Below are 26,304 nucleotides of genomic sequence, written 5' to 3'. Positions count from 1 at the left end.
TATCAAGAGCTGTAGACCGGCCACCAATGTAGACCATACTCTTCACTGGAAATTTCATACTCCAACTTTAACTTTCCTCTGTATATTGGCTTTCATTTTTGCTCTATGTTTAGAAAGATGACCAAAACTGATCATTGGAATAAAATGTTACCTGGATTTATCAACAACGCTAAGTTAAAAAAATCGAGTTTCCTAAAACAAATTAATCTTTCCACATAATGTCAATGACAAGTTCGTCACTTCACTATACCCCATGTTTTCCTAAGCAGATTTAACATTTCATCACTACCTATGCACCCTGTCCTTTTCCTTTTTTGATCTAACCTTTCTAGAAGACCATATTTTATACAAATTTCTTTTTATCATACTTCTGATTCACTTATATTATTTTGACATCATGTGCTTTAAAACTTCTTTTGGAGCTACAGTATGATTGTTTACCTCAATAAATCAACTACATCTTTTTCCCAAAACATTCCACATTTGTTTTTTTTAGATGTCTTTTCTTTGGTTGAAATTGGAAACTTCCTCTAGTGATCCTCATACGTCATACTAGAGCTTCAGTTTATTATTAAACATCCACTGAATTAATTGCAATATTCATGGATATTACAGGTATACAACTGTGCTACCGAGCAACAATATCTTTCCTGTTGTTTAAACCTATGTAGATTTTGAGAAGCCTTGAAGATTTTCAAGAGTAAAACTCATACCAGGAGTGGGGTTCGAACCCACGCGGATACATATCCATTGGATCTTAAGTCCAACGCCTTAACCACTCGGCCATCCTGGTGGTTGTGTGTCAGCCTTTCGATTGTACCTGGAGCTGATGATTGATAAAAACAGTGCAATCATTAAATTTGCACTAACAGATAGCTTTATTTTATAAGGTGACTTATCAAGAGCTGTAGACCGGCCACCAATGTAGACCATACTCTTCACTGGAAATTTCATACTCCAACTTTAACTTTCCTATGTATATTGGCTTTCATTTTTGCTCTATGTTTAGAAAGATGACCAAAACTGATCATTGGAATAAAATGTTACCTTGATTTATCAACAACGCTGTTAAAAGAAACAAGAAATATTGTTTGCCACAAATTTTGTTTTCTTGGTTTGTTTAGATAAACGTTGAATCACAAATATAATCACTTTCACTTCTTTTGTACAGTATATTAAAACTAAAACCAATATTATCTGAAAAGCTCCCTTGAATATCATGTGTTTTGGCATTTGCTCGATATTCAAAGGAATCATTACACATTACATTTCCCGATATGTTACTACAAGTTTCACTAGTCCCATTTATGAACATATTGGCATAAGGCCATAACATTTCATGAATTGTCCTTTCCACTAAGCTGGGTTTAAAAGCATCTACAGTATTTATAGCTGTCCCAAAACTTATTTTTATATTCTCTATAGGGATGAATCCCAGGTTAGTCAGTCCAGTCTTATTTCTTGGTACACAAATTCCTCCCTTAAAAGCCAGATATTGCAAATTGGTGACTGTTGCATTCAAATTGCCTTGCCACCATGGAAGATTGATCCATCCCACTATGGAAATAGGTACTGTAGTATTCTATAGCCGAACACTTCGAGTGTCTTTATCAGCAAGATGATCAGAACAACTTTTCTACTTTAAGATTTCCTCCATCGATACCGGGACATCCAGATAAGGGATACTGGTGGCTGTAACCGAAGAATGTGTACAGATCCAGCAATCTGTGTGTTGAAAATGTGATGGTGCATCAGAAATTCATTCGCCATAGGTTCCTCCTGATGTAGACTTGTCCATCCAACGACCAGAGAGGCAAACATCAAACACAGGAATTTCTCCATCTCATCACTATCGAGCTCTTCCCAGTAACCGATACCATGGATTCCGCTTATTTACAACACCATCTGCAAATAAAGATACACTATTATTCTCGTAAATAACATTTTTCTTGTGGGACATATTCCCACTTCTCCACTCCTGGTCTCATTATCAGGAAAGTACGATCTTTTCCGACCGCTATTACCGCTGTCTCTGAGGGCGGTCCTTGGAGGTTTTGAATCCATATTTTTGCTCCTACATTTTTAATATTAGAGGATCCAAAACTTTTAGTACCCCGTATTGTTAATTCTGCCGGGGCAGTTCCTTCTCTTATTTCAGACAAGTTTATTAGAATTATCAACACCTGAGCCACCTTCTGGTGTTTCATCAAGATCAAAGGTTCATTTCCAAAATTTAGCATCAGTACCTTGATTTCTCCCTGATAATCTGCCTCTATTACCCCTCCCACCACTATGGCTCCTTTTAACACTAAACTAGAACGAGTGGCTATTTGACCATAATGATCCTTTGGTATCTGGCAACCCAATCCTGTTGAAATTGGTTTTACCTTACCTGGGGGTACCACGACAGTTTCCAATGTACTGAGGTCTAAACCTGCTGAATAAGGTGTCGCTCTTTCTGGTGTGCCCAAACAGCTGTACCTTGCCTTGTCAACTGTTGGACTGACTTGTCTGATGGCTGCTGCTTTATCTGCTTCTGAATTAAACAAACATTCAAGTGAGTTAGTAGGGACATGAGCATCGGCATGAAATACAGTGGTCTTGGTAGATTGAATAATCCTTTCAATGTCTTGCCACACTTCCCTGACCATCTCAAACACATTTTGCTGTTCCTCTCCCCAGTGGAAGTCATATTTTTTCCTCGTTACTTTGTACAAATGAGCCAACATTTGTCCCAAATGAGGGATATGTTGTCTCCAAAAATCAAACAATCCAATATAAGACTGAGTCTCCTGTTTGGATTTAGGGACCAGAAAATTAATAATTTTCTGTCTGGCATTGGGCAAGATCTTTCTGTGCCCCTTGTTCCACTGAATCCCTAGAAATGTTACCACCAGAGACGGTCCTTGAACCTTGGCATCATTGATTTCCCATCCTTTACTCCTCATATGAGCAACCAGTTTTGTCAATTGATCTTTCACACTTTGCTCATCTTGTCCTTGTATCATTATATTATTGATATAATGTGAGATCTGCATTTCCTTATGACAAGACATAACCCCAAAGGAGAATTTTCCTTCGGTTAGATTAAGAGTCATCCATTTTAGGATATCAATTCCCAAAATATATTCTGGTATAGGTACTACCAGCACCGTATACTGCTTGATAGGTAAATTACCTATCTTCAAAGCTACCTGTGTCTGAACCCCGGTGATCACTTGACCACCTAGTCCAGCAATTTTTACTCGAGGTCCTTTTATTTTTTCTGGGTTTCCATGAATTAAAGTAGCCTCCGCCCCCGTGTCAATCAAAGCTGGGACTCTTTGAACATTTCCCCCTTTCCAATGTATGCTAAGATTGACGTAGGGACGTTCGTCCCTTTTTATCAATAGGGGGGCTTGGCTGGCTACCTATGGTAAATCACTTCCTTCTGAACTTTCATTTACACAGACTTCAGTCTGTGTATTAGCCCTTCCTTCCGTGACCTTTGTGGCCACGGCTGCAGCCAGTTCTTCCCATGGATAAACTGACTGAAAATCTTCCCAAGACACATTCTTTGGGGTTTTTTCCCCTTTTCCCTCTGATTTCTTTACCTTGGGGGTTTTTGAACCCCCTCCACATTTGTAGTGGTCACTTTCTTTGTGGATAGAACTTTCTGGTTGTACAACTTCCATAATTCTCCTGTCTCCTTTCCATCAATCCTTTCCTTATTGATCCCGGCTTTAAGCAAAGCCTGGAACATGTCTTTGCGAGACACCCGTGGGGCCTCCCCTACTGATTTCTCTTTCCAATCAGGATTGTTTAGCTTACTGTTACCAACATGGCCTCCAGGGGACGATTTATCCCACTGTCCCATATCCTGTAACTCCCTCATCCTCCCTAGAACTACACCGATTGATTCTCCAGTCAGCGCTACAGTTAAGGTTAAAATAACTGTTTTGTATGCTGGAGGAGCATGTTTAACCAGCCTATTTCTTATGGTGGCTGTCAATGGGTACTGGAGATAATCATCATCCATTCCCAAAAGAGGAAGAGCATTCCTCATTGCTTCTTCCTTCAGCCTTTCCATACCATCTTTTAAGGTATACCAAGGTTTATCATTGATAGGAAAGTCTGCTTCGGATGGGTATTTGTCCAGAAAAGCATGGGCTAAGATCATGATTAAGTTTTGAGTACCATGCTCATTATGATCAACAAAATAATTTTTTATTGATCTTTGAATTACTGGGTCCTGAGACATGGTGACAAATTTTGCCATGTCTCCGGCGTCAAAGTGCACTCCACCTCCTCCGAGATCGTGCACCCTGACCAACCAGGGCATTTTTCCTTCTCCTGGTTTTTGTCTAAACTGTGTTAAAATGCTATCAACTTCTCCTTGAAAGTAATCTTCAATGGTTACTCGATTTTTTACATGAGGAATCGTTCTCTCATTTATGATGGCATTACCATCTTCGTCATATTGCAGATTTCCCTGACCATCCCGGACATGTTCCCGGATGATCTCATTCTCTGTCCTCTCTAGGCGCCTCCTTATGGGATTAGCCTGAATCTTCCCTTTATGGTAATCCTCCTCATCAGATGATGAAGATGAATCCCACACATCCCCATCCCAAGTATCGGGATCCCAGTTTATAGAAGCTGAGATGATACTTTTATTTACTTTGGTTTTATTTACTTTTCCTCTTCTTTTCTTGTACTTATTTTGAGCAATTTTTATGGCAGCTTTTTCTGCCACATTCTGATAATGTTCCAATTTATCCTTCAACAGTCTGGTATTACATTCCATAACTGTTTTCAGGCCACCTAATTCTATCATCTTTTGTTCCATCTGGGAACTTTTCTTCTGCATCTTTAGATTACGCTCATGCATTACACTATATGCACTTGCCAAAATCCAGATGTGCCGTGCTAAAGACACTACATCACCTGCTTTCACAGGGACACTACCGAATACATTCACAACATCAGTAGCTTCACTACCCTTAAGCTTATCCTGCCATTGTTTGCGCCGTGCTAAAGACACTACATCACCTGCTTTCACAGGGACACTACCGAATACATTCACAACATCAGTAGCTTCACTACCCTTAAGCTTATCCTGCCATTGTTCTGCCAATCCACAAGACACTACATCACCTGTTTTCACAGGGGCACTACTGAGTACATTCACAACATCAGTAGCTTCACTACCCTTAAGCTTGTCCTGCCATTGTTCTGCCAATCCACAAGACACTACATCACCTGTTTTCACAGGGGCACCACTGAGTACATTCACAACATCAGTAGGTACACAACCCTTAAGCTTATTCTGCCATTGTTCTGCCAATCCACAATTGACCAATTCATGTGCTATAAGATTGTAGGGAGCCTCAGTCCAGCTGGGGATCTCCACAACAACCTCCTTAACATTATCCTTACGTTTTCTGAACATTTTGACACTATGCAAAAAGATTGAAAAAAATATATTTGGAAATTTGCCAAATATATGTTTTTAATTTCTAAATTACAAAAATTAGTTTAATTACTTCTTATTGAAGTAATCCTGCCGACTACGCCAATTTATGTCTTGCTAAATTCTACTAAAAAGGGGGCTGAAAGCCCGTACTTACGAAGCGCTCACTGATATCCTAATCAGGCACGAATACTAATATTCTTTATAGCAAGATACTATTTATTTTAATAGCACATGAATATATATAGTCAATGGTACATAGGCATAAGAACTATAGTCATAGAAACTTATACAATAACAGAAATATGCATCAACATTACCGTTATGTTGTAGCAATCCTTTCACATCGGAGGGAACTCGAGTTAATGATAAGGAATCAACATGGCATCTTGCATCACAGGAACAGTGCGTACGTACACTTCAATGTCCTGGAAGGTTTCCCTAACATTAAGCGAGTCCGGTGTATTTTGTTATAGGAAAACTTTGTAGGTTGGGTTTAAATGGTCACCAGCATGTGACAGCTGAGTCATGTTCATGTAACTTGACCACAAACTGCTGTGGGCACCGGCAGATTCCTGCACATTTCCTGCACATCCTGCCAGTTGACAACTGGCCGACCACAGTTTGACCATAGTGTTAGTGAAATATTGCAATGAGCCGTAAATTTCATATGCAAGCTTCCTTAAACCTGTCTTTAAGCCAACCACAAGTTTCCGGTAAGTGGAACTGTAAATGTGACTTCCTCATTATCTTATTCTTTGGTCATCATAGTGAAATTGGTTATCCAAAGGACATCTCTTTGATACTGAATTATTGATAGGTCAAATAATATCTGGGAGGTCAAATAATATCTGGGATCACTCCTATCTTTTGATTATGATTCCTATCTAATCACACATTCTTTCAGTCATATCACATTGGTATCACAATCATGTGCTTTAAAACTTCTTTTGGAGCTGCAGTATGATTGTTTACTTCAATAAATCAACTACATCTTTTTCCCAAAACATTCCACATTTGGTTTTTTTAGATGTCTTATCTTTGGTTGAAATTGGAAACTTCCTCTAGTGATCATCATGCGTCGTACTAGAGCTTCAGTTTATTATAAAACATCCACTGAATTAATTGCAATATTCATAGATATTACAGGTATACAACTGTGCTACCGAGCAACATTATCTTTCCTGTTGTTTAGACCTATGTAGATTTTTGAGAATCCTTGAAGATTTTCAAGAGTAAAACTCATACACACATACACACACATCAGATCACACTCACTCTCACACACACATCACATCGCATCTACACACTCACAACATCCTGGGATATCGCTTGCTTCTCGGCGGCGATACTGTGGAGTGAACTTCCAGGACCTGCCGGAGGATCACATGGCCAGAAGCATGTGGTATCTCCGGATGTTGTGAGTGTGAGCGCGTATGTGCGATATCTTCAGTGCGTATGCGATTGGATGTGTGTGAGTGTGTTCTGATGTGTGAGTGTGTGTGTGTGAGTGTATGCAATCGGATGTGTGTGAGTGTGTGTGTGTGAGTGTATGCGATCGGATCTGTGAGTGTCGGCAGAGGAGCACGGCGTGCTGGGGGAGGCTGGGAGGAGAGAGGCTGATCCTGGGGAAGGCTGGGAGGGGGAGGCTGATGCTGGGGGAGGCTGGGATGAGAGAGGCTGATGCTGGGGTAGGCTGATGCTGGGGTAGGCTGATGCTGGGGGAGGCTGGAAGGGTGTAGGCTGATGCTGGGGTAGGCTGATGCTGGGGGAGGCTGGGAGGGTGTAGGCTGATGCTGGGGGAGGCTGAGAGGAGAGAGGCTGATGCTGGGGGAGGCTGGGAGGAGAGAGGCTGATGCTGGGGGAGGCTGGGAGGAGAGAGGCTGATGCTGGGGGAGGCTGGGAGGCGAGAGGCTGATGCTGGGGGAGGCTGGGAGGGGGAGGCTGATGCTGGGGGAGGCTGGGAGGGGGAGGCTGATGCTGGGGAGGCTGGGAGGAGGGAGGCTGGGAGGGGGGAGGCTGAGAGAAGAGAGGCTGATGCTGGGGGAGGCTGAGGCTGGGAGGAGAGAGGCTGATGCTGGGGACAGAGAGGCTGATGCTGGGGACAAAGAGGCTGATGCTGGGAGGAGAGAGGCTGATGCTGGGGACAGAGAGGCTGATGCTGGGAGGAGAGAGGCTGATGCTAGGAGGAGAGAGGCTGATGCTGGGAGGAGAGAGGCTGATGCTGGGAGGAGAGAGGCTGATGCTGGGAGGAGAGAGGCTGATGCTGGGAGGAGAGAGGCTGATGCTGGGAGGAGAGAGACTGATGCTGGGGGCAGAGAGGCTGATGCTGGTGCAGCATGGGGAATGGAGCACGATAGGGGGTGCGCAGCATGGGGGATGGAGCACGATGGGGAGTGCGCTGCATGGGGGATGGAGCACGTTTGGGAGTGCGCAGCATGGCGGATGGAGCACGTTTGGGAGTGCGCAGCATGGCGGATAGAGCATGTTTGGGAGTGCGCAGCATGGCGGATGGAGCACGTTTGGGAGTGTGCAGCATGGCGGATGGACCACGTTTGGGAGTGCGCAGCATGGCGGATGGAGCACGTTTGGGAGTGCGCAGCATGGCGGATGGAGCACGATGGGGGGTGCGCAGCATGGGGGATGGAGCACGATGAGAGGTGCACACCTCCCCCCAACACACACACACTGGGAGCCCACACACTGAGCTTGTGGGCAGAGTACGGGGTGCTGGGCAATGTGTGGGAGGGTGCAGGGAACAGGGGTGGTTACTCCACGCACTGTACAGCCCAGCAGGGAGGCGACATGCTGTTCCAGATTTGCATGTCAACATGGCCCTGCCCATGTAGACATGAAATGACCGGAAGAAGCAAAATCGCGGCAGGAGCGGTCACATGAGAGGGGCTTACAGCAGGGAAGGTAAGTGGTCTCTATCTACTTACCTGCCCCAATGTAGCCCAATGTTGTAATAATGAAAAAAACTCAAAAGAAGCCATAATGTGACATAATGTGCTTCAAACCTTCTTTTGGAGCTACAGTATGATTGTTTACCTCAATTATTCAACTACATCTTTTTCCCAAAACATTCCACATTTGTTTTTTTTTAGATGTCTTTTCTTTGGTTGAAACTTGAAAATTCCTCTAGTGATCATCATACATCGTACTAGAGCTTCAGTTTATTATAAAACCTCTCAATTAATTCCAATATTTATGGATATTACAGGTATACAACTGTGCTACCGAGCAACAATATCTTTCCTGTTGTTTAGACTTATGTAGATTTTGAGAAGCCTTAAAGATTATCAACAGTAAAACTCATACCAGGAGTGGGGTTCGAACCCACGCGGATACATATCCATTGGATCTTAAGTCCAACGCCTTAACCACTCGGCCATCCTGGTGGTTGTGTGTCAGCCTTTCGATTGTACCTGGAGCTGATGATTGAAAAAAACAGTGCAATGATTAAATTTGCACTATCAGATAGCTTTATTTTATAAGGTGACTTATCAAGAGCTGTAGACCGGCCACCAATGTAGACCACACTCTTCACTGGAAATTTTATACTCCAACTTTAACTTTCCTCTGTATATTGGCTTTCATTTTTGCTCTATGTTTAGAAAGATGACCAAAACTGATCATTGGAATAAAATGTTACCTGGATTTATCAACAACGCTAAGTTAAAAAAATCGGGTTTCCTAAAACAAATTAATCTTTCCACATAATGTCAATGACAAGTTCGTCACTTCACTATACCCCATGTTTTCCTAAGCAGATTTAACATTTCATCACTACCTATGCACCCTGTCCTTTTCCTTTTTTGATCTAACCTTTCTAAAAGACCATATTTTATACAAATTTCATTTATCATACTTCTGATTCGCTCATATTATTTTGACATAATGTGCTTCAAACCTTCTTTTGGAGCTACAGTATGATTGTTTACCTCAATTATTCAACTACATCTTTTTCCCAAAACATTCCACATTTGGCGTTTTTAGATGTCTTTTCTTTGGTTGAAATTGGAAACTTCCTCTAGTGATCATCATGCGTCGTACTAGAGCTTCAGTTTATTATAAAACATCCACTGAATTAATTGCAATATTCATAGATATTACAGGTATACAACTGTGCTACCGAGCAACAATATCTTTCCTGTTGTTTAGACCTATGTAGATTTTGAGAAGCCTTGAAGATTTTCAAGAGTAAAACTCATACCAGGAGTGGGGTTCAAACCCACGCGGATACATATCCATTGGATCTTAAGTCCAACGCCTTAACCACTCGGCCATCCTGGTGGTTGTGTGTCAGCCTTTCGATTGTACCTGGAGCTGATGATTGATAAAAACAGTGCAATCATTAAATTTGCACTAACAGATAGCTTTATTTTATAAGGTGACTTATCAAGAGCTGTAGACCGGCCACCAATGTAGACCATACTCTTCACTGGAAATTTCATACTCCAACTTTAACTTTCCTATGTATATTGGCTTCCATTTTTGCTCTATGTTTAGAAAGATGACCAAAACTGATCATTGGAATAAAATGTTACCTGGATTTATCAACAACGCTGTTAAAAAAATCGAGTTTCCTAATACAAATTAATCTTTCCACATAATGTCATGGACAAGTTCGTCACTTCACTATACCCCATGTTTTCCTAAGCAGATTTAACATTTCATCACTACCTATGCACCCTGTCCTTTTCCTTTTTTGATCTAACCTTTCTAGAAGACCATATTTTATACAAATTTATTTTATCATACTTCTGATTCACGTATATTACTTTGACATCATGTGCTTTAAAACTTCTTTTGGAGCTGCAGTATGATTGTTTACTTCAATAAATCAACTACATCTTTTTCCCAAAACATTCCACATTTGTTTTTTTTAGATGTCTTATCTTTGGTTGAAATTGGAAACTTCCTCTAGTGATCATCATGCGTCGTACTAGAGCTTCAGTTTATTATAAAACATCCACTGAATTAATTGCAATATTCATAGATATTACAGGTATACAACTGTGCTACCGAGCAACATTATCTTTCCTGTTGTTTAGGTTTATGTAGATTTTTGAGAATCCTTGAAGATTTTCAAGAGTAAAACTCATACCAGGAGTGGGGTTCGAAACCACGCAGATACATATCCATTGGATCTTAAGTCCAATGCCTTAACCACTCGGCCATCCTGGTGGTTGTGTGTCAGCTTTTCGATTGTACCTGGAGCTGATGATTGATAAAAACACTGCAATCATTAAATTTGCACTAACAGATAGCTTTATTTTATAAGGTGACTTATCAAGAGCTGTAGACCGGCCACCAATGTAGACCATACTCTTCACTGGAAATTTCATACTCCAACTTTAACTTTCCTCTGTATATTGGCTTTCATTTTTGCTCTATGTTTAGAAAGATGACCAAAACTGATCATTGGAATAAAATGTTACCTGGATTTATCAACAACGCTAAGTTAAAAAAATCGAGTTTCCTAAAACAAATTAATCTTTCCACATAATGTCAATGACAAGTTCGTCACTTCACTATACCCCATGTTTTGCTAAGCAGATTTAACATTTCATCACTACCTATGCACCCTGTCCTTTTCCTTTTTTGATCTAACCTTTCTAGAAGACCATATTTTATACAAATTTCTTTTATCATACTTCCAATTCGCTCATATTATTTTGACATCATGTGCTTTAAAACTTCTTTTGGAGCTACAGTATGAATATTTAATTCAATAAATCAACCACATCTTTTTCCCAAAACATTCCACATATATTTTTTTTAGATGTCTTTTTTTTGGTTGAAACTGGAAACTTCCTCTAGTGATCATCATACGTCGTACCAGAGCTTCAGTTTATTAGAAAGCCGCCACTCAATTAATTGCAATATTCATCGATACTACTGTGCTAACGAGAAACAATATCTTTCCTGTTGTTCAGACCTATGTAGATTTTGAGATGCCTTGAAGATTTTCATGAGTAAAACTCATACCAGGAGTGGGGTTCAAACCCACGCGGATACATATCCATTGAATCTTAAGTCCAACACCTTAACCATTCTGCCATCCTGGTGGCTATGTTTCAGCCTTCAGCTTGTAATTGGAGCTGTTGATTGATAAAAACAGTGCAATCATTAATTTTGCACTAACAGATAGCTTTATTTTATAAGGTGACTTATCAAGAGCTGTAGACCGGCCACCAATGTAGACCATACTCTTCACTGGAAATTTCATACTCCAACTTTAACTTTCCTCTGTATTAGAGTTGAGCGCAGTTCGCAGTCCGCGGTTCTCCAGTTCGCGATTCGAGTGATTTTGGGGGCTGTTCTAGATCGAACTAGAACTCGAGCTTTTTGCTAAAGTTCGATAGTTCTAGTTACATTCGAGAACGGTTCTAGCAGCAAAAAGCAGGGCTTTTTACAGCTACAGTGTGCAGGAGCCATCGCTGGCAGCCTGCCAGAAGCTGGTAACCAAGAAAAACATCGGGTATCCAAGCAAAGCGCTTTGGTTAGTAACCCGATATTTATCCTAGTTACGTGTGCAGCAAGCCGACACTTCCCTGCGCAGCTCACTCCGCCCCCTCCTGCACGCGGCATGTACACATACATACACACACACACACTCACACTCACCTGTCCCCAGCCATGCAGTCCACGACACTGACGTCCTCAGCGCCACATGACCCCGCTAGGCTCCACCCACTTCGCACTCCGCCGCCAGCACACATGGCTCAGCCCACCTGGCACTCTGCACACATGGTCCTGCTAGGCTCTGCCCACCTGGCACTCTGCACACATTACCCCGCTAGGCTCCACCCACCTGCCACTCTGCACACATAGTCCCGCTAGGCTCCGCCCACCTGGCACTCTGCACACATGGTCCCGCTAGGCGCCGCCCACCTGGCACTCTGCACACATGGTCCTGCTAGGCTCTGCCCACCTGACACTCTGCACACATGGTCCCGCTAGGCTCCGCCCACCTGGCACTCTACACACATTACCCCGCTAGGCTCTGCCCACCTGGCACTCTGCACACATGGCCCCGCTAGGCTCCGCCCACCTGGCACTCTGCACACATTACCCCGCTAGGCTCCACCCACCTGGCACTCTGCACAGCTGGCACTCTGCACACATTACCCCGCTAGGCTCCGCCCACCTGGCACTCTGCACACATGGTCTCGCTCGGCTTACCTGCGGTGATGAAGTCCCAACCTCAGCACTGTCACTGTCCTCCATGGCCGCCGCTTGTCACATCACCTTCTCTCGCTTCCGACCCGAGACTGACTAGCGGTGACGTCACGGGCCTCTCGCGATACTTGGCTGTGAAGGTCATTGAACTCAGTGACAGGTGCTGTCAGCAGTGCAGGAGATCAGCGCAGGTAATGTACCTCGCTGACAGCAGCACTTGTCATCCCCTGCAGTGACCTGGGCTGACCTATTGATGTTAGCTCAAGTCACTGCATTGCTCTCCCAGCCAATGGGGAACATCCTGCTCTTCATTGACTGGGACAGTGTGGATCGTCATGGCAACCCCTTGGATTACACCAGACCTGGATTTGTTTTTCTTTCTAATAAATTGGTTAAAGAGGGAATGCATTGGGGAGTGTTTTTTCAAATAAAAATGTGTTTGTCATCTATTTTTTTTTATTACTAACTGGGTTGGTGATGTCGGGTATCTGATAGACGCCTGACCTCACCAACCCCAGGGCTTGGTGCCAGGTGACATTACACATCTGGTATTAACCCCATATATTACCCCGTTTGCCACCGCACCAGGGCACGGGATGAGCTGGGGCGAAGCACCAGGATTGGCGCATCTAATGGATGCGCCACTTCTGGGGCGGCTGCGGCCTGCTATTTTTAGGCTGGGGAGAGTCCAATAACCATGGACCTCCCTAGTCTGAGAATATCAGACCCCAGCTGTCTGCTTTACCTTGGCTGGTGATCCAATTTTGGGGGGACCCCTACGTGTTTTTTTTTTAAATTATTTATTTCATTCAAAATAACAGCGTGGGGTGCCCTCAGTTTTGGATTACCAGCCAAGGTGAAGCTGCCAGCTGTGGTCTGCAGGCTGCAGCCGTCTGCTTTACCCTAGCTGGCTACAAAAATAGGGAAAACCCATTTTTTTGGCTAAATACAAAGCTAAGCACCCCTTAGTGCCACATGAAAGGCACCAAAGGGTGCAAAATTACAAAATGCAGGAGAGTGGGACATTATGTGTCTTTCTGCCATTATAATGACAGAAAAGACTGATATGAAGTGTACAAGCACAAGAAAATCACCAGAGCGCTCTACGCTGTGAAAAGCAGTAGAAAATGGCACTGGAGTGAACATGTGACCGCCTCGTGTAGGCTGAAGCTATGGATCCTGGGTAAATTTATGTATTTTCCCTCCTTCAGTTTTTTTGCAGTACACAAAAAAAACGGAAGGCACACGGATGACAAACAGATGACATACGGACCGTCTACGGAACGGAAACGGATGCTACACGGACGCACCCGTGAAAAAAAACGGACTGTTTTTTGCAGACCACAAAAATGGATCGGTCGTGTTAATGTAGCCTTATTCTGATCTGCCGTTTATAAACAGCAGGCAGAAATAAGTGAATAGCGCCCCCCAGCGTCAGAAAATCTCTGGGGTTTCAGGGGGTAGCTGAGACCCTGGAGATCATGATTCAGGACGGTTTTTCCGGTCCCCGCTCACGTGATCACAGGTATACACCGTATACCGATGATCACGTTACAGTAAATGACAGTGTCGGTAAAAAATTATTTATCTCCCATCTGGCATGAACAAACATGATTAATCTCCTCCCCGGTCCCCCGGTGTCGCCAAAGTGCTCCCCCTGATGCCCTCCCAGAAATCCAAGATGGCCGCGCGCACAGCAGCGCACCGGCCGCATTCACCCTACTCCTCTGATTTCTGTCGCATGTGCCATGACACATGCGACAGAAAACTCCTCCGCAGGCCCTGCCAGGTCACCCCCTATAACCCCACCGGTGTTCCCCGGTGTCCCACGGTACCTGTGCAGCGTTGATCCCCCCACGGCCCTCTCCTTCACAATAGACGCTGCCGCATGCACAGAGCGGCTGTCAGCTCAGCTTCCTGTGTTCAGACACAGTGAGTGGTGGTTATGCATCTGTAAGCTAAATGCATGGCACGGTGGCTCAGTGGTTAGCACTGCAGTCTTGCAGCGCTGAGGTCCTGGGTTCAATTTCCACCAAGGACACCATCTGCAAGGAGTCTGTATGTTTGCGTGGGTTATCGGGTACTCCAGTTTCCTCCCACACTCCAAAGACATACAGCGCTATGGAATTAATAACGCTATATAAATGAAAAAATTATTATTATTACCGCAATGCCCTGCTCATGAGGTAAGGAACATAATTGATCAGGAGAGCTATATACTACATTTCCAAATGGAGGGATTTGCTTTTATAGTTTCCCTGCTGAACGACTACCAAACATGAGAGTCCGTTATACGCCACAAGAAAACACATCTAAATAGCGAGCTCTGTTGTTAAGTATTCATTCAGCTGGATAACTGGACTTAAAGGGGTATTCCATCTCCAAGATCCTATCCCCAATATATAGTAGGTGGAATAGCAATAATATGAGCAAATACCAATATTTGGAAATTTAGAATAGTTCTCCTGATTAGGAATTCCCTTACCTCATGAGCAGGGCATTGCAGCTTGGTAGCAACAGTTACGACATGGACTCTGCTGCTGTGGACCCGGGGAGAGTTAGTGCAGATTCATTGCACCCACACTCCTCACATGAAGGGTCTGCACTCATAGAAAATGGGGGATACGTTCCCTGAGTGTCTCCCCCCTTATTCTAGATGGTCCAGAGTCGTCGTGGGACCCCTTTATTTTTTTTCTTACAATAAATTGGTGAAAGAGGGAATGTTTTGGGGACTGTTTTTTCAAATACATTTCTTTTGTCGATTTATTTTGTTAGTACTGACAGTTTATGATGTTGGGTATCTAATAGACGCCATGACATCACAAACTGCTGGGCTTGATCTCAGGTGACTTTACAGCTAGTATCAACCTGATTTATTACCCCGTTTGCCACTGCACCAGGGCACGGGATGAGCTGGGGTGAAGCGCCAGGATTGGCGCATCTAGTGGATGCGCCACGTCTGGGGTGCCTGCGGCCTGCTATTTTTAGGCTGTGAAGGCCCAATAACTATGGACCTTCCCACCCTGAAAATACCAGACCACAGCTGTCCGCTTTACCTTGGCTGGTGATCTAATTTGGGGGGGACCCTACTTTTTTTGTGTAATTATTAATATTTATAAAATAATTATAAAAAAAGAGCCTGGGGGGACCTCCACATTGGATCCCCAACCACGGTAAAGCTGCCAGCTGTGGTTTTCAGGCTACAGCCGTCTGCTTTACCCTAGCTGGCTATCAAAAATGGGGGGACCCAACGTCATTTTTTTTTTAACTATTTTTTAAATAAAAAAAATGAATGGGCTTCCCTGTATTTTGATTGCCAACCAAGGTAACGGCAGGCAGATGGGGGTGGCAACCCATAGCTGTCTGCTTTATCTGCGCCGAGAATCAAAAATACCGCAGAGCGCTACGTCATTTTTTTTAAAGATTTATTTTTACAGCACTGTGATGTCCAGCAATCAAAATACAGGGAAGCCCATTTTGTTTTTAGTTATTTAAATAAATAATTAAAAAAAATATATATGGGCTCCCGCTGCATTTTTTGTATTGCTAGCTAAGGGTAATCCAAGCAGCTACTGGCTGCTAACCCCCACTGCTTGGTGTTACCTTCACTGGCAATGGAAAATCCAGGGAAGCATTTTTTATATTTTTTGCCAAAAAACTACAAAAAAAGGACGTGAGCTTCGCCATATTTTTGTATGCTAGCCAGGTATAGCAGGCAGGTGCTGGAAGAGTTGGATACAGCGCCAGAAGATGGCGCTTCTATGAAAGTGCCATTTTCTGAGGCGGCTGCAGGCTGCAATTCGCAGCAGTGGGGCCCAGAAAGCTCAGGCCAACCTGTGCTGCGGATTCCAATCCCCAGCTGCCTAGTTGTACCTGGCTGGACACAAAAATGGGGCGAAGCCTACGTCATTTGTTTTCTAATTATTTAATGAAATAATAAAAAAGGGCTTCCCTTTATTTTTGATTCCCAGCCGGGTACAAATAGGCAACTGGGGGTTGGAGGCAGCCGTACCTGCCTGCTGTACCTGGCTAGCATAAAAAAATATGGCGAAGCCCACATAATTTTTTCAGGGGCCAAAAAACTCCTGCATACAGTCCTGGATGGAGTATGCTGAGCCTTGTAGTTCTGCAGCTGCTGTCTGTCTGTATGGAGAAGAGCAGACAGCAGCTGCAGAACTACAAGGCTCAGTATACTCCATCCAGGACTGTATGCAGAAGTTTTTTGCCCACCAAAAAAATGACGTGGGCTTCGCCATATTTTTGTATGCTAGCCAGGTACAGCAGGCAGCCACGGGCTGCCTCCAACCTCCAGTTGCCTATTTGTACCCGGCTGGGAACCAAAAATATAGGGAAGCCCGTTTTTTTTAATTATTTCACTTATTTCATGAAATTATTAAAAAACAAATGACATGGGCTTCGCCCCATTTTTGTGTCCAGCCAGGTACAACTAGGCAGCTGGAGATTGGAATCCGCAGCACAGGTTAGCCCGAGGTTTCTTGGCGCCTCTGCTGCGAATTGCAGTCCGCAGCCGCCCCAGAAAATGGCGCTTTCATAGAAGCGCCATCATCTGGCGCTGTATCCAACTCTTCCAATAGCCCTGAAGCCGGGTGGCTTGCTGGGTAATAATGAGTTAATACTAGCTTTGTTTTACTAGCTAGTATTAAGCCAGAGATTCTTAATGTCAGGTAAGTTTGACCCGGCCATTAAGAATCTCCAATAAAGAGTTAAAAAAAAGACACCACACAGAGAAAAAATACTTTAATAGAAATAAATACACAGACACATTAGAGACTCCATGTTTATTACTCACTGTCAGCCCTCCACGATCCATGGTCTTCTGTCTTTCTCGTTCAACAAATGCAGCTCTGCTCCATCACTGCTGCATGGGGGAAGATGCTGCTTCCCATGCAGCCTTCACTCCGTGAGAGATCAGTGCTGCTGGCTGTTAGCGGTAACAGCGGTAACGCTGACAGACGCGTTACCATAGCAAAGGTGCTCCGATCATGTGATTCCCGGAGCCGCGGTTAGCGGTGACGTTACCGCTAACTGCGTTGCTATGGCAACGGTGATCTCCGTTAATGACCGGCTGTGTCAGCCGGTACCTAACAGAACGGGGAGTCGACCGTGTGCTAGAGCATGTCGCCGGTACACGGCGATACACAAATGTGCACCGTGTACCGGAGAGTGCAATGACAGGACCTAGGACAGGACATGACGTCAAAGCCATGTGACCAGTCTGTAGCCAATGAGATAATAGCCACGTGACTGGTCACATGGCTATTTTGACGACGTCACGGAAGGTCCTGTTAGTGCTGGTTATCGGAAGGACGCAGTGATCATCGGAAGGAATAGTGACAGGAGACAGAGTGCAGGACGCATCGCGGCCACCAGTAAGTGTTATGGCAATGTTTATTAACTGTATGTGTACATTTATAATGTGTTTTTATGTGTTTGTGATTGCCTCCCATTCTTTCCTATTGGTTCGAGTTCGGTTCGTCGAACGTTCGCCGAACCGAACTCGAACGGGACCTCGGTTCGGCGAACCGAGCTCGAGCCGAACCGTGGCTGGTTCGCTCATCTCTACTCTGTATATTGGCTTTCATTTTTGCTCTATGTATAGAGTGATGACCAAAACTGATCATTGGAATAAAATGTTACCTTTATTTATCAACAACACTAAGTTAAAAAAATCGAGTTTCCTAATAAAAATGAATCTTTCCACATAATATCAATGACAAGTTCGTCACTTCACTATACCCCATGTTTTCCTAAGCAGCTTTAACATTTAGTCACTACCTATGCACCCTGTCCTTTTCCTTTTTTGGTCTAACCTTTCTTGAAGACCATATTTTATACAAATTTCTTTTATCATACTTCTAATTCGCTCATATTATTTTGACATCATGTGCTTTAAAACTTCTTTTGGAGCTACAGTACGATTATTTACCTCAATAAATCAACTACATCTTTTTCCCAAAACATTGCACATTTATCTTTTTTTAGATGTCTTTTCTTTTGTTGAAACTGGAAACTTCCTCTAGTGATCATCATGCGTCGTACTAGAGCTTCAGTTTATTATAAAACCTCCACTCAATTATTTGCAATATTCATGGATACAACTGTGCTATCGAGAAACAATATCTTTCCTGTTGTTCAGACCTATGTAGATTTTGAGATGCCTTGAAGATTTTCAAGAGTAAAACTCATACCATGAGCAGGATTCAAACCCACGCGGCTACATATTCATTGGATCTTAATTCCAACGCATTAACCACCCAGCCATCCTGGTGGTTGTATTTCAGTTTTTAGCTTCTAACTGGAGCTCTTGATTGATAAAAACAGTGCAATCATTAAATTTGCACTAACAGATAGCTTTATTTTATAAGGTGACTTATCAAGAGCTGTAGACCGGCCACCAATGTAGACCATACTCTTCACTGGAAATTTCATACTCCAACTTTAACTTTCCTCTGTATATTGGCTTTCATTTTTGCTCTATGTTTAGAGTGATGACTAGAGATGAGTGAACCGGTCGTGGTTCGGCTCGAGTTCGGTTCGTCGAACGGAGGTCTCGTTCGAGTTCAGTTCGGCGAACGTTCGACGAACCGAACTCGAACTGCATAGGAAACAATGGCAGGCAATCACAAACACAGAAAAACACCTAGAAAACACCCACAAAGGTGTCCAAAAGGTGACAAACAACTCACAACACAACACAAACACATGGGAAAGTGACAAGGACATATACTCATGCGAAAACAAAAGAGCTGGACAAGGAAAAAGAGGAGGAGACACAGATATATGAGTATATGCAAGGAAACATCGATGCCATTACTGTGCAACTTGAGCCCTGCTCATTTTAGGCTTCCAATCTGGATAAATTGCCTGAGCTTGCCACGTACGCCTTGGGGATCTTGTCGTGTCCTGCAGCCAGCGTTCTCTCGGAACCTTTCTTCAGTACTGCTGGGGTCTGCTGGCAGATAAGCACACGCGTCTGTCCACTTACAATGTGGACATGGCTCTCAGAGGACTTTTCTTCCCCTGAGTCAGCCAGGGGACGCGAAAGGCACACGTATTTTTGAGAGTGCTTCAAGCAAAGCATCTTTTTCACTTTGAAAAGGGGGATCAACTGATGCCAGTCAAGTGTGGTGTGTGTGGCCCAATTAGTGGCAACGAGGGAGACTGTTGTTGGAGTCCCCTCGCTGTGTTTCTAAAAGAACCAAGATGAACAAGTCATGGCTCTCAGAGGACTTTTCTTCCCCTGGGTCATCCAGGGGAGGTGAAAGGCATGCATATTTTTGAGAGTGCTTCATGCAAAGCATCTTTTTCATTTTCAAAAGGGGGGTCAACTGATGCCAGTCAAGTGGGGTGTGTGTGGCCCAATTAGTGGCAACGAGGGAGACTGTGGTTGGAGTCCCCTCGCTTTTGAAAAAAGAACCAAGATGAACAAGTCATGGCTCTCAGAGGACTTTTCTTCCCCTGGGTCAGCCAGGGGACGCGAAAGGCACACGTATTTTTGAGAGTGCTTCATGCAAAGCATCTTTTTCATTTTGAAAAGGGGGATCAACTGATGCCAGTCAAGTGGGGTGTGTGTGGCCCAATTAGTGGCAACGAGGGAGACTGTGGTTGGAGTCCCCTCGCTGTGTTTCTAAAAGAACCAAGATGAACAAGTCAAGGCTCTCAGAGGACTTTTCGTCCCCTGGGTCAGCCAGGGGACGCGAAAGGCACACGTATTTTTGAGAGTGCTTCATGCAAAGCATCTTTTTTATTTTGAAAAGGGGGGTCAACTGATGCCAGTCAAGTGGGGTGTGTGTGGCCCAATTAGTGGCAACGAGGGAGACTGTGGTTGGAGTCCCCTCGCTGTGTTTGTAAAAGAACCAAGATGAACAAGTCATGGCTCTCAGAGGACTTTTCTTCCCCTGGGTCATCCAGGGGAGGTGAAAGGCATGCGTATTTTTGAGAGTGCTTCATGCAAAGCATCTTTTTCATTTTGAAAAGGGGGGTCAACTGATGCCAGTCAAGTGGGGTGTGTTTGGCCCAATTAGTGGCAACGAGGGAGACTGCGGTTGGAGTCCCCTCTCTGTGTTTCTAAAAGAACCAAGATGAACAAGTCATGGCTCTCAGAGGACTTTTCTTCCCCTGGGTCAGCCAGGGGACGCGAAAGGCACACGTATTTTTGAGAGTGCTTCAAGCAAAGCATCTTTTTCATTTTGAAAAGGGGGATCAACTGATGCCAGTCAAGTGGGGTGTGTGTGGCCCAATTAGTGGCAACGAGGGAGACTGTGGTTGGAGTCCCCTCGCTGTGTTTCTAAAAGAACCAAGATGAACTAGTCATGGCTCTCAGAGGACTTTTCTTCCCCTGGGTCATCCAGGGGAGGTGAAAGGCATGCGTATTTTTGAGAGTGCTTCATGCAAAGCATCTTTTTCATTTTGAAAAGGGGGGTCAACTGATGCCAGTCAAGTGGGGTGTGTGTGGCCCAATTAGTGGCAACGAGGGAGACTGTGGTTGGAGTCCCCTCGCTGTGTTTTACATGATTTTCGAAGGGCATGACATGCCTAAGAGGTTGAGTTTCAGCATCTGCAACTTGTTGGCTACAGAAAGGCTGCCTTTACAGCCTTTTGAGACCGAGTATTTTCGAGACCTTATGCCCATTGCAGTGCCCCAAGAGCCGATGGCCAGTCGCCACTCCTTCTCCAAGAAAGGCATGCCCGCGCTACCACAGCAGGTTGCACACAACATCACCGATTCCTTGAGAAACTCTGTGTGTGACAGGGTGCATTTCACCACAGATACCTGGACCAGTAAGCTTGGACAGGGGAGTTACATGTTGCTGACTGGGCACTGGGTAACTATGGTGAGAGATGGAGAAGGGTTTGCTGTACAAGTCTTGCCGTCCCCACGAGTTGTGTGTCAATCCTTCCTCTGTATGTACAAGTTCCTCCACTGCTTCTGCCTCCTCAACCTCGTGTGGGTCCTCCACCTCGGCCCAAACCCTGTGTGGTCAGGCCACCCTTCCTTGTAACTGCACCCAAGGAATCCCACACACCTCCTTACTATGCTGGCAGCAGAGCTCAACAGCATGATGCGGTCGACTCTTTACTTAGAAATGTCTGGGACATGTGAGTCACACCGCTGATGAGCTGTGGATGGTAAGCTCTGGAGAGTGAGACCGAGTTTCATCAATGGTTGTTTCCACTCAACCAGCAGCCAGGGAAGGCCGGGTGCGACAATGATGCAAACCAGTCTGCGACCCTTCTTCAGGGCAATGTGACACACGTGCCTTGTATGGCTCACGTGTTGAACCTGGTTGTCCAGCAATTTTTAAAACACTATCCCGGCCTACATGGCCTTCTTCAGAGGGCACGGTGTAATGCCTGCCTGGATTGACACACTCAGATGGGCTGTAAAGGATAGGCTAGAGGGAAGCCACTCACCAAGCTGGACCCCCAGAATCCTGAAACCCTTTAACCCCTATACAGTGATTTGGAATTACACAGGACCCAAGTTGATCAATACCTGTGGAAGGCTGCAGTTCCAGAGAATAGTAGTCATGCAGGGTCAAAACATTAATTGAGGAAGAGGAACAGAATGGGATGGCCAGGACTTAATCAGAAAACAAGCAGAGGTGAAATGTGGATCGGCCAACGAGGTACATAAACAGCAAGCAGGAAAAGTAGTCAGGTAACAAGCACACAAACTCATAAAACTGAACTGGGGGTAACAGTAACAAGAGGTTCATAGCTTTGTCTGGCAGTGGTCTGCAGACAGGAAGGGCCTAAAAAAGGGTATGGTGTATTCCCATTGGTTGTAGCTGAATGATGGTACTTCATCTGTGAGATACCCACCACCTACATTCAGCCTGTGGTTCTGCATCTGTCAAGGTAACGCAGCCCAGTGGGTGAGCATAACCTGCGTCCACCTGCGCCGCTGGCATCGACTCCTTTCCCATCATCAGCACTATGCACGAAAGGAACACGTTGTCACCTGGCGACCGGAGTACAAATTGATTGAGTGGACTACGTTGGTGACTTAACAGCCGTGTGCGGCAATGATGCAAACCTGTCTGCGGCCCTTCGTCAGGGCAATGTGACAAACGTGCCTTGTATGGCTCACGTGTTGAATCTGATTCTCCAGCAATTTTTAAAATACCATCCCAGCCTACATTGCCTTGTGCATCGGGCACGCTGCTATGTACTCACTTTCATCCTTCGCACCCAGCAGCTCAACAACTTTCATCGCTCCGGAAGTCTTAGGGTCTGGCGGTTAAACGCCTGAAATGCGATGTTACGACACGCAGGAATTGGAATCTGCACATGTTGCAGCGTCTGTGGCAGCACCGCAGAGCCCTGCTGAAATACGGTATGACGTATACCCTGGGCTAACTTGATCCAGAGGTGGTGCAGATCACGCTGCTGGAGTGGTGTCAGATCAAGGACCTATGCACCCTTCTACACAGTTTACAAATGTCGACGAAGATGTTTAGCAGTGGCGATGCCATTCTCAGCGTGACAATTCTGGTCATCTACAAGATGGAGCACACTGTAAGCATTATTCAGAGTCAGGTGTTGGTCCAAGAGGAAGGGGAGGAAGTACAGGAGGAGTCATATGCAGAAGGGATAATAAGATCTACAAGGTCCAGACGGTGAGCGGCACCTAGGCGGAAGTCAAGGGACGGTGGGGGAGAGGGATTAATAAGGGCGCATAGTATCAGCAAAAATTGTTGAGGAAGGTGCAGGAGCCCATGAAGAAATGGAGGACGAACTGGCGATGGGCATGGAAGACTCAGCAGATGAGTGAGAGCTTGCTCACATTTCGGTTGTGCGAGGTTGTGGGGAGAGGGCAGAGGAAGGAGGCACGATTCTCACCTCTCTGCCACCAACACACCAAGGACTTGGTCCTCCTGGATGCACAAGACACATGAGCGCCTTCTTGCTGCACTACCTACAACATGACCCTCGGATTGTACGAATTCGAAGTAATGCTAACTACTGGGTTGAAACACTGATAGATCCCCGGTACAAGACAAAATTTGGCGAAATAATTCCTGCCATAGAAAGGGACGCACGTATACAGGAGTATCTGCAGAAGGTGGTACGGATTCTTAGATCTGCTTTTCCACTAAACACCAGTGCTGCACAGAGTGAATCTCAACGCTTTGTCATGGATAGGAGGAAATGGGCTTTTACTTGTCCACATCAGAGGGACCGAGGGCTGTCTGCTGTGCTGAGATGGCATTGAGTACGGTGTCCCTGCAGAGTTGCACTTTTGGTCATATACAAAATGAGTTGAAAAAGGACAGCTGCTGGTGGAAAGGGGAACAGGTGTGTTGGAAAGGGGAAAAAAGTTTTTGTCCGTGGATTTGATGGTTAAGCAAAAGTAACATTTGCTGAAGAAACACCATCTGTTACGGTGGGATTGGCAGATTTGGATAAGGTTGTAGATACTATGTTACCGCTATATAACGAAAATTAATAAGAAAAGAAAGAGAAAGGTATATATCCCCATCAGCAGTCAGTGTCCACCGTGCTCCCAGATGGAAAAGGAGAGGTTGGCAACTGGAAGGTTAGGTGGAGGATACAGAGCTGTGTGGCTATGAAACTAATAATAGCCTGAACCGAGTTAGACGCCACTCGGATCTGGAGACTGGGAGCCCTGTTAGCGTCACAGGGTCAACACGCCCACCCAGCCCAGGAACTCCCTGTTAACATCACAGGGGCCATTGAGTATGCTGACAGTGTGAATTGGGGCCACACCTGTGGACAGCAGGCGCATCAGCAGCAGGCCTGTTAATGCCACTGGGCTGCACAAGCAGGACTGGTAGGACAGGAGCTGGTCTTAACCGTTCTGCGTTACCAACTGTGGTGGCAGCCTGCATCGACGTCCTATCCCTGCCTACCTCTGGCCTAAAGCCGCAATGGGTTCAACACATGGAGGTGTGCTCTTTCAGAGCATAATAGAAGACTGCGCACCTCCTTGTTGGCTCCAGCCCGTTTTATAACCTGGGTCCGCCCCAAACCAGGGTGGACCACAATGCACCTCCTGGAGACAAAAGCAGAGTGACACGTCATGAGTGGCATAACTAGTGTCCTATTTGGAACCGCAACTTCAATAATGACCTCATGGCTGCCACGACACAAACACCTCACCAGTCATCGTCTGACCATCAATAATGAGGTGACAAGATATAGGGGCGGGCCTCTGCAAGCCATTTGGGAGTGGCCTGGCCACATCGTCAGGACACCTGATGCCCTGTGGTGTATATGGGCCCCCCACATCAGGGGCAGGGCCAAAGAGTTCATTACTGGACCTAGTCTCTGATGCAGTAAGTGTCTGAGCATGCTCAGTAGCATGAAATACAGTCTCTGAAAAAAGACTATCAGCTTTAGCATGGTGTCTAAGCACAAAACAGGACTTAGACCCGGCACGGAGTGCAAGTACCTGTGCAAAGAGGTTTTTCGCACTAAGTGTGGGAGCATGCGCTGTATCCCGAAATGAAGACTTACCCTCAGGAATGGCACAGTCAGGCTGAGCATACTCACCAGGCGAAACACTGGAGTTAGGCTGCGGCTGGGTTAAATCGGCACACGCAAGCGCACTAGCTGCCTCTCCACACTTAGACGTGGAGGAGAAATTGCTCTTCGGGTGTGGACTTGGAGATGCTGTCTATGAACAGAAGGAAAAGCTAAAGGTGTGTGTTACAGCAAGGAGCCACTGCGGAAACACTTCGTTCAATTGTGAGGGGAGTCATTTTGGAGTTTGGTGAGGAGTACCGTAACGCCAGTGAGCAGCATCCTGTGCCACAGGCCAACATTCTTACGGTGCTGTCTATACTGCTTACCGTGAGAGGAGCGTGAAGTCTGTATTTCTGGCAACTGGACATCCCAGTACCCGGGTACGGTAGGCTGTGCCCAGACAATAATGCAGGCACGCAACACTTTGTTTTATTAGCAAAACACATATCTGTTCTGGGTAGGCTGACTATTTATAGACAATAAGACTTGCTGCCTCTGCACTGTCAAATTGTCACGTACACTTTAAATCATAGAGACAGCGACACATGTTTGCATTGACTGTTGATTTTCAAGATTTCCATGACTGTGTTGCACAGCTGTGTGGTTTGCATTCACACTGTTATCATCTGCCTTATCTGTGAGGCTTTAGCTAACAAGGGTATTCAGGGGGGGTAATGTGTTTTGTCTATGTTTACGTAGATAACTGGGAAGCTCTTGTGATGCGTCACTGGTAAGTCGTGTTCGCACACACACACACACACACACACACACGCACAAACACACAATTACTGCTACGCAGAGGGATTAGCAGGTAGTAGGCAACAGAATAGATTGTTCAATTATTTAAATTGTATGCATGGTTCTTATTGTTTGTTTTGGTAAAGTTAAACAATCATTTATCAACCCAACTGACTAGAGTCCTTTTCCTGTTGCCTGGTTTTGCTGCATACTGGGGAGCCCACCCTGTACACGACTTAAAATGAAGCATAAGTCGCAATGTGAATTTCACTGTGCTACAATGCGGCCTAGCGTGCCTGTGCAACCACCGCCTGCCCCATCAAGTGTATCTGCGTGCTCTTCATCCTCTGTGACTGGGGACAGCAGTCTCACCTGGTTTTTCACACTGAACTTCCACCCCTTTACACGCAACA

The 26,304-nt window shown here is 45.0% G+C and overlaps 5 non-coding genes across 5 annotated transcripts; all 5 read right to left on the bottom strand.

Annotated features, from left to right (window-relative positions):
* Window positions 1-710: 710 nt before the first annotated feature.
* TRNAL-UAA (transfer RNA leucine (anticodon UAA)) lies at window positions 711-793 on the bottom strand. Its single transcript has one exon. It is a non-coding gene; the product is annotated as a tRNA-Leu (tRNA).
* Window positions 794-8,770: 7,977 nt separating this feature from the next.
* Window positions 8,771-8,853, bottom strand: TRNAL-UAA (transfer RNA leucine (anticodon UAA)). Its single transcript has one exon. It is a non-coding gene; the product is annotated as a tRNA-Leu (tRNA).
* An 812-nt stretch (window positions 8,854-9,665) lies between these two features.
* TRNAL-UAA (transfer RNA leucine (anticodon UAA)) lies at window positions 9,666-9,748 on the bottom strand. Its single transcript has one exon. It is a non-coding gene; the product is annotated as a tRNA-Leu (tRNA).
* Window positions 9,749-10,559: 811 nt separating this feature from the next.
* TRNAL-UAA (transfer RNA leucine (anticodon UAA)) lies at window positions 10,560-10,642 on the bottom strand. Its single transcript has one exon. It is a non-coding gene; the product is annotated as a tRNA-Leu (tRNA).
* Window positions 10,643-11,443: 801 nt separating this feature from the next.
* TRNAL-UAA (transfer RNA leucine (anticodon UAA)) lies at window positions 11,444-11,526 on the bottom strand. The gene has a single exon. It is a non-coding gene; the product is annotated as a tRNA-Leu (tRNA).
* Between the last annotated feature and the right edge of the window lie 14,778 nt (window positions 11,527-26,304).

The sequence above is a fragment of the Anomaloglossus baeobatrachus genome, chromosome 3 (genome assembly GCF_048569485.1).
Source record: "Anomaloglossus baeobatrachus isolate aAnoBae1 chromosome 3, aAnoBae1.hap1, whole genome shotgun sequence".
Lineage (NCBI taxonomy): Eukaryota > Metazoa > Chordata > Amphibia > Anura > Aromobatidae > Anomaloglossus > Anomaloglossus baeobatrachus.
This window is presented reverse-complemented; position numbering and strand designations above follow the sequence as displayed.